Genomic DNA, 6693 nt, shown 5'->3' with positions numbered 1-6693 from the left:
TTTCTTGAAACGTTTCTTGGAAAGACTTGTTTCTTGGAAGAATTATCCATCATATGTGTCTGGGTTAATGTGAGGTTCATAATCCTGTTCATCTGGGAGAGATGGTCTGACATGTGCCCGCACTTCATAAACAACATTCCAACCTTCCGGAGTCTTATCCGTTTGGCACGCCCACGGTAGATAGAAAACTTGGGTCGCCTGTTGAGCCGTAATATAGACATCGGGAACATCTAAATGGGTGTTTGGATTGATTTCGACTAGTCCTATATGTTCATGAGTCCTTCTAGTCTCCTTCGGCTGGAACCAATAACATTTGAAGACTACGACGTTCGGTGGGTTTTCACCATAGAATTGAAGTTCATAAATTGCTTCAACTCTTCCGTAATACTCGATAACACCTTCGCCGATAGCAGAGACACCACAATTTGTAGATTTCCGGTCGGGCATAGATAGCTCTTTGCCAAAGGTACGAAAGAGATACCCGTTGATGTTGTATTTCTCAAATGAACGGACCTTATAGTCAAAATCATTACCGACTTTTCTCAATTCGGCGTCCATAGACTCTGAATTAGCCTACAAGTTTAATACGAAACGATTGTTGCATTAGCTGCAAGTTAGACCAAGAAATGAAATGGTCCATTATTGATAATTACCGTTTGTTTGAACCAAGAGATGAAACCGGGATAGCCGCCTCCTGTCTTTGACAGAAGCTCAGACTCTTCGACAGAAACATTTTCGATCTCCGCTCCATCCGAGAATTTGGCGACGTAACGGCTTTTTGAAATATCCGGGAATAAGAGCAGTTCAAATGAATTAGAAGTTACGGGAAAATGTGCCGAGAACTCACTCGATGTACGGCCGCACTTCTGTTAGGTTGTTGAAGATATACAACGAACTGTTCCACCATTCTTCGACATCCAACGTTATTGGTTTCGAAGCACTGGCTGGTGCGAGCTTCCCTTTGAATAGGTTGAGGTTGGACCCACCTTTTTTAGGGTCTGCATCATTGTGCCGAGGCTTCGGATTATGCAAATTATGATTTTTGGCTTCGTAGTCTGTTGTCACAAAGTTTGCCACCTCCACAGTAATGAATTTCTCAGCCATCAATGCTTCAATTCTACGCTTATTTTTACATTTAGCTCGAAGGGTCATCTGCATCCTCTCAGTTGCATAGCACCACCAATCTTGCACGGGCCCACCTAATCTTGCCTCGGTCGGTAGATGTAAAATCAAATGCTGCATTGTATTAAAGAAGCCCGGTGGAAAGATCTTCTCTAACTTGCACAACAACTCTGGTGCAAACTCCTCCATGTCTTCTACTACGCCAGGCGACAATTCTTCCGCACAAAGAACACGGAAGAAATAGCTCAGCTCCGCCAGTACTAGCCATTCATCCTGAGGAATAAAGCCACGTAACATCACCGGCATTACCCGCTCTAGCCATATGTGACAATCATGACTCTTGAGACCAAAGATTTTTAATTTTTCAAGACTCGCTCCCCTCTTTAGATTCGCTGCATACCCATCGGGGAACATCAAGTGCATTTTGAACCACAAGATAATTTCCCTCATAGCTGGCCTTCCAAGATTGAACCAGGCCTTTGGCTTCGACCACTTCTGCTTTCCTTTGCCTTCTCGCATGTTTTGTAACGGTCTATGACATAGTGTCTCTTGATCGACTCCGGCCTTAGTATTATCCTTTGTCTTCCCATCTATGTCGAAGAATGTACCAAAAATAGTCTCTCCGATATTCTTTTCAGTGTGCATCGTATCGATATTGTGTGGAAGCAGGAGGTCTTTGAAGTAAGGTAGATCCCAGAAGCATGGCTTGTGAGTCGAGGCGTGTTTTGAATTATACCCCTTGAAATACCCTGGACGCTCTAGATCATGCTTGAGGGCGTTTAACTGATCCAGGATCTGTTGGCCTGCGAACGCAGGTGGTGCCAAGTTTTTGACAACTTTACCTTTGGTAAAGTTCTTCTTGTCTTTTCTGAACTGATGGTCAGGATCTAGGAACTGTCTATGCAAGTCAAAGCAAGAATACTTCTAACCCTCCTGCAACGAATGAAACTGAAGAGCTGCCTTGCATTGGGGGCACGGGAACCTTCCATGCACACACCATCCAGAGAATAGCGCAGACGCTGGCTATTCATGCATAGAGTAGATGTACCATACATGCATTTTGAAGTTTTCTTTTCTAGCGGCATCGTATGTCTTGACCCCATTATCCCAAGCTTCTTCCAATTCATCCTTAATCGGTTACAGGTACACATTCATATTCTTCCCCAGATAATTGGGCCTTGGAATTATCAACGTCAGAAATATGTTCTTTCTTTGCATAATCTGCACGGGGGGATATTGAGTGGAATGCCAAATACAGGCCAACAACTCTATTGGGTTGCCATCATGCCGAAGGGATTAATACCATCCGTGGAGGCGGAGACTCGAGGATTCCTTGGATCTGCCACTTTATCCTGATGCAATCCATCGAAATGTTTCCACGCTTCCCCATCCGATGTGTGTACCACCATCTTATTCCCATCCTCATCTAGTTCGGTTCTTTTGCCCAATTTGTGCCATGTTATCTGTCTGGCTGTCTCTTCGACCATGAAAAGACGTTGAACTCTTGGTTCGATTGGCATATACCGAAGAACACTAACTGCAATTTTGGTCTGCCTCTTCTCACCCATACCGTTGTCTACCACAAGATATCTGCAAGACTCGCAATTGGGACAATAGTCCAAGTGTGCATACTCCTTCCTAAATAAGACACATCCTTTCTCACATGCATCTATCTTATCATAAGGCATCTTAAGTACACGAAGTATTTTGTCCGACTGGTACAGGTTTGCAGTCATGACATGGCCTTTGGGTAGGAAGCGTCCAAATAGTGTCATCATCGCGTCGTAGCATTCTCTTCCCAAGTTGAACTGAGCCTTCAGAGCCATTACTTGTGCAATTGCATCTAGCTGACAGAGCTCAGTGTGCTCATGGAGAGGACGTTTTGAAGACTCCAACATTTCATAAAAGGCCTTTGCAGATTCCTCCATCTCATCTTCCGAATCCCAAGCATCATCAAAGTCTTGCACCATGTCTTCGATCCCGGTACCATGCTCGTCCGTGCGACGACGGACCACCTCAGCTCTTGTGCGTTGTATAGACTCACCATGAAATGTCCACACCGTATAATTAGGGTTAAAACCCCTCCTCTACAGGTGTTTAATCACTACAGCCTCTGTCGTCTTTTTATAGTTGTCGCATCCAGGACAGGGGCAATAGTTTCTTTCCTGGACATTTGTGAATGCGGCTTTCACAAATTCCTTTGTTTTTACAAACCATTCTTTAGTCATCTCTTTCTGACTAGGGTGACCGGTATACATCCACGCACGATCACTCATCGTGCCTAGCTACTAAAGACAGAAGAAATATATTTACCTATAACTTAGCATTTATATTCATCGGTTAATTAGGTTCACCATTTTTATTACGTCCAGGCAACCTACACGCTAATAGGTAAAGATAGGTCCTAATCCCACCCGAGTATGTGTAGATTGGGTTCGTTTTCCCATGCTCTGCTCCGGATCCAACGCAAAATTTCGGCAGCACCTCCCCGTTGTTCTCCTGATACACGTCTCCGCAATAAACAGAGAGGATGTGCATCCGGAGAACAACAGGGAGGCACTGACGAAATTTCGCATCGGATCCAGAGCACAACATATGGGAAAACGAACCCAATCTACACATACTCGGGCTGTGCATGGATAATGTTGGACAATTCGAAAGGATGGCGGTTATAAATATGCAAAGACATGCATATTTATAGATGTTGCCCTTTCGAATGGGAGACGCATACTGGTCACGCATACTGATAAATTAATTTAATTACCTAAATCTAGAGAGTTTCATCCGGAAACCGAGCCACAGTAAATGAAGGGGCGGGGAGGAGATGAAATTTGTACTGACCCACGAATGCAGGGGCGGAGCTCGAAGATGTACTCATCGCCAAACTCTGGTCCTTCCATGTCTGGTCAATAACATAACTAGTGGCAAGCCAATGAGTACCTTGAATGTACTTGCTAACATCCCATGATATGAACAATGAAAGTGAAGGATAACAACATCATGCATCTTTGGTGGATTTCATCGGGGTGGAATGATCATGAATATGCATCAAGTTAAAGAATTACTTTTGAAGAATAGGTTACGAATATGAATATATTTGTCGAGGCCTCAACCATCCGGGCTCACCCTACATACCAAGTCACCGAACTTGGTCATATCATTGCTTTCCATAACAACACCTTTTTAATCACCACACACACTCACACAAACTTGGTTTATGCGGAAATAACTGGACGTAGTTTAAGCAGGATTACCCAACTATCGTTGATCATGGACACGACTATTCGAATAGTTTTACACTCTACAGAGGTAGCACGCTGGACCCACGAGATTCGGGAAACATCCGTGTCATCCGTGACTCGCGGTATATAACATATCCGAGGGAAGTACCCGATCAATGCCTTTCCCCTGATGATACTAGACAAAGAGGTCCACTCGATTGGTACCCAGCCCACATGTTATACGTCTTAGGAGCACCGACTCTGGACAGTACCAACAATGTGGGGATCAACAGTGTGACTAGAACTCATAAAAATGGCATAATCGTCCTACCTGGCACGACCCCATCACGAGAGTGACCACACATCACTCCCGCAACTAGTAATGTGGCTCTTTGCTAGCACCGACCAGAGTAATTAACATAGCCCCATCCCATAAGGGGTAACGTGGTCGTACTAGTAAGGTTGGGACGGTTGACACGTCATAAATCTAATCCCATTTCCGAAACCATACTCACACAAATACCGGGTGCATCACTTCACCTAAAGTGACCACCTAACTCATCATCACCCTCGGGCATTAGTGACAACCGACGGGGTTTTCATAAACTCTTGATTTACGCCATCAACATGCTCATGATAATACTACTTCTAACTTTACTTGTCAACATGACATTAGCATGACCCTCAAGGGGTAGGATTAAGCTCAATGCATGTGCTACGGGGGAGCCATCAGTAAAATCATATCAAATGATTACCGACACTTATGATCATATGCAACGGAAATACTTGCTATTTTGACATGCAAAGTAACATATGCTCAGTCATGGTCAAAGGGCTGCTTGACTTGGTCAGCTAGGTATCCGGGGTCTTCGAGGTCTACCGCTCTGATTCCCTCGTCACACGGATTTTCTATCATCGATAAAACAATAATAAGAAATAGCTCAAACAGGAACAGATCACAAGGTCATTTTTAAAATGTTATTTATTACTGATAAATCTAATTTGTCATTTTGAAAAATATTTGCCTTAATTTCCCTTGAAGGAACATTTTTGAAATTAACCAAACAGAAGCAAAACTATTCCAATTTAGTCCTTTTTATTATTGTAAAACAAAATAGTTGTAGAAAAATTCATCCATTGATTTTATTAAATACTACATATTTTTAGAAGAATAAAAGTGGAAAAATTATATTTTTACACTGGTTTGAACCTGACGTGCGTGGCCCTACGGTGAGTGGCTGTGGCCAGCGCGGGGAGGATGATGGGCCACCGACAGGTGGGACACACCTGTCGGGGTCGTCTCCTACCCCTGGCCAAAGAGGAGGAGCACGCCGGCCAGGTTGCCGACGCTCTGAAGCCCCAACAAGGACTGGAATGGATTCACCTTGATGTGGCCTACCTGCTGGTGGTCGGAACTTAGTCGGAGAGGCAGGGGTTCGCTGGCGACGAGGAGGCCATGGCGGAGAAGTTTCGAGAGGTGGTCGAGGAGGTGGCTAGAGACACGAAATGCTCGGGCGAGTTGGGGGAAAGCTTCCTGGGGTTGAGGGGATCAGTTTGGTGGGTCGAGGGGCGCATGAGCTGTCGTGTAAGCGGAGATCGACCGGACCTCCAAGGCGGAGGGGCCTCGGTCAATCTCGAGCAACAGGGCTCTGCTGGTTTGCTGGGGTGGCTAGGGAGGTACTAGTGATCGTGGTGAAGCTATTTGAGGGGTGCATGAGCGAGGGGGAGGGTTATTTATCGGCCCACGATGGTGAGCCGATTCAGGAGCGCCGGTGACTCACTGTGGCGTGCATGGGGGTGCAGAGAGAGGCTGGGGTCGAAACCACAATCTCAGGACATGGTTTTGGACTGCCAGTACCATCTGCTATAGTGGGAGAAAGGGAGAAGTCGAGCATCCGTGGTCGAGCAACCTTGGCCGGTTCTGGTGCGTGCGGGCACGCGTCGCACGAGCCCTAGCGCGGGCAAGGAGGGGCCCTTAGGGTTGCTCGACGCAGAGGGGTTGTCTGGGAAGAGGTTGGACACCTTGGGGGAGGCTGGAACTGGCCGAGAGCGTTTCCCCCACCTTGGTGGCTTCGTGTAGCCCATGACATGCTGGTGCACTCTAAGGCTCTTTGGACGTGCCTAACATGTCCTGGCACTGGCTGGGAGTGTGGCTAGCCATTTGTGTCTTGTGGGAGCTTTGGCTGGTCAAGGGTGACAAGAATTACTGGTGCTGTCAGCCTTGAACTGAATCTTAAATTGGAGATTTTGGCCTTTCCACTTTGAACCACTGAGGAGCCAGTTGACTGGGGTTGGGCACAGATACTGGCCACCCAATCTATAAGTTTCGAGCAAAGGGGTTGGGTTTAGC

Source organism: Hordeum vulgare, chromosome 2H (assembly GCF_904849725.1).
Source record: "Hordeum vulgare subsp. vulgare chromosome 2H, MorexV3_pseudomolecules_assembly, whole genome shotgun sequence".
NCBI classification, from domain to species: domain Eukaryota; kingdom Viridiplantae; phylum Streptophyta; class Magnoliopsida; order Poales; family Poaceae; genus Hordeum; species Hordeum vulgare.
This window is presented reverse-complemented; position numbering follows the sequence as displayed.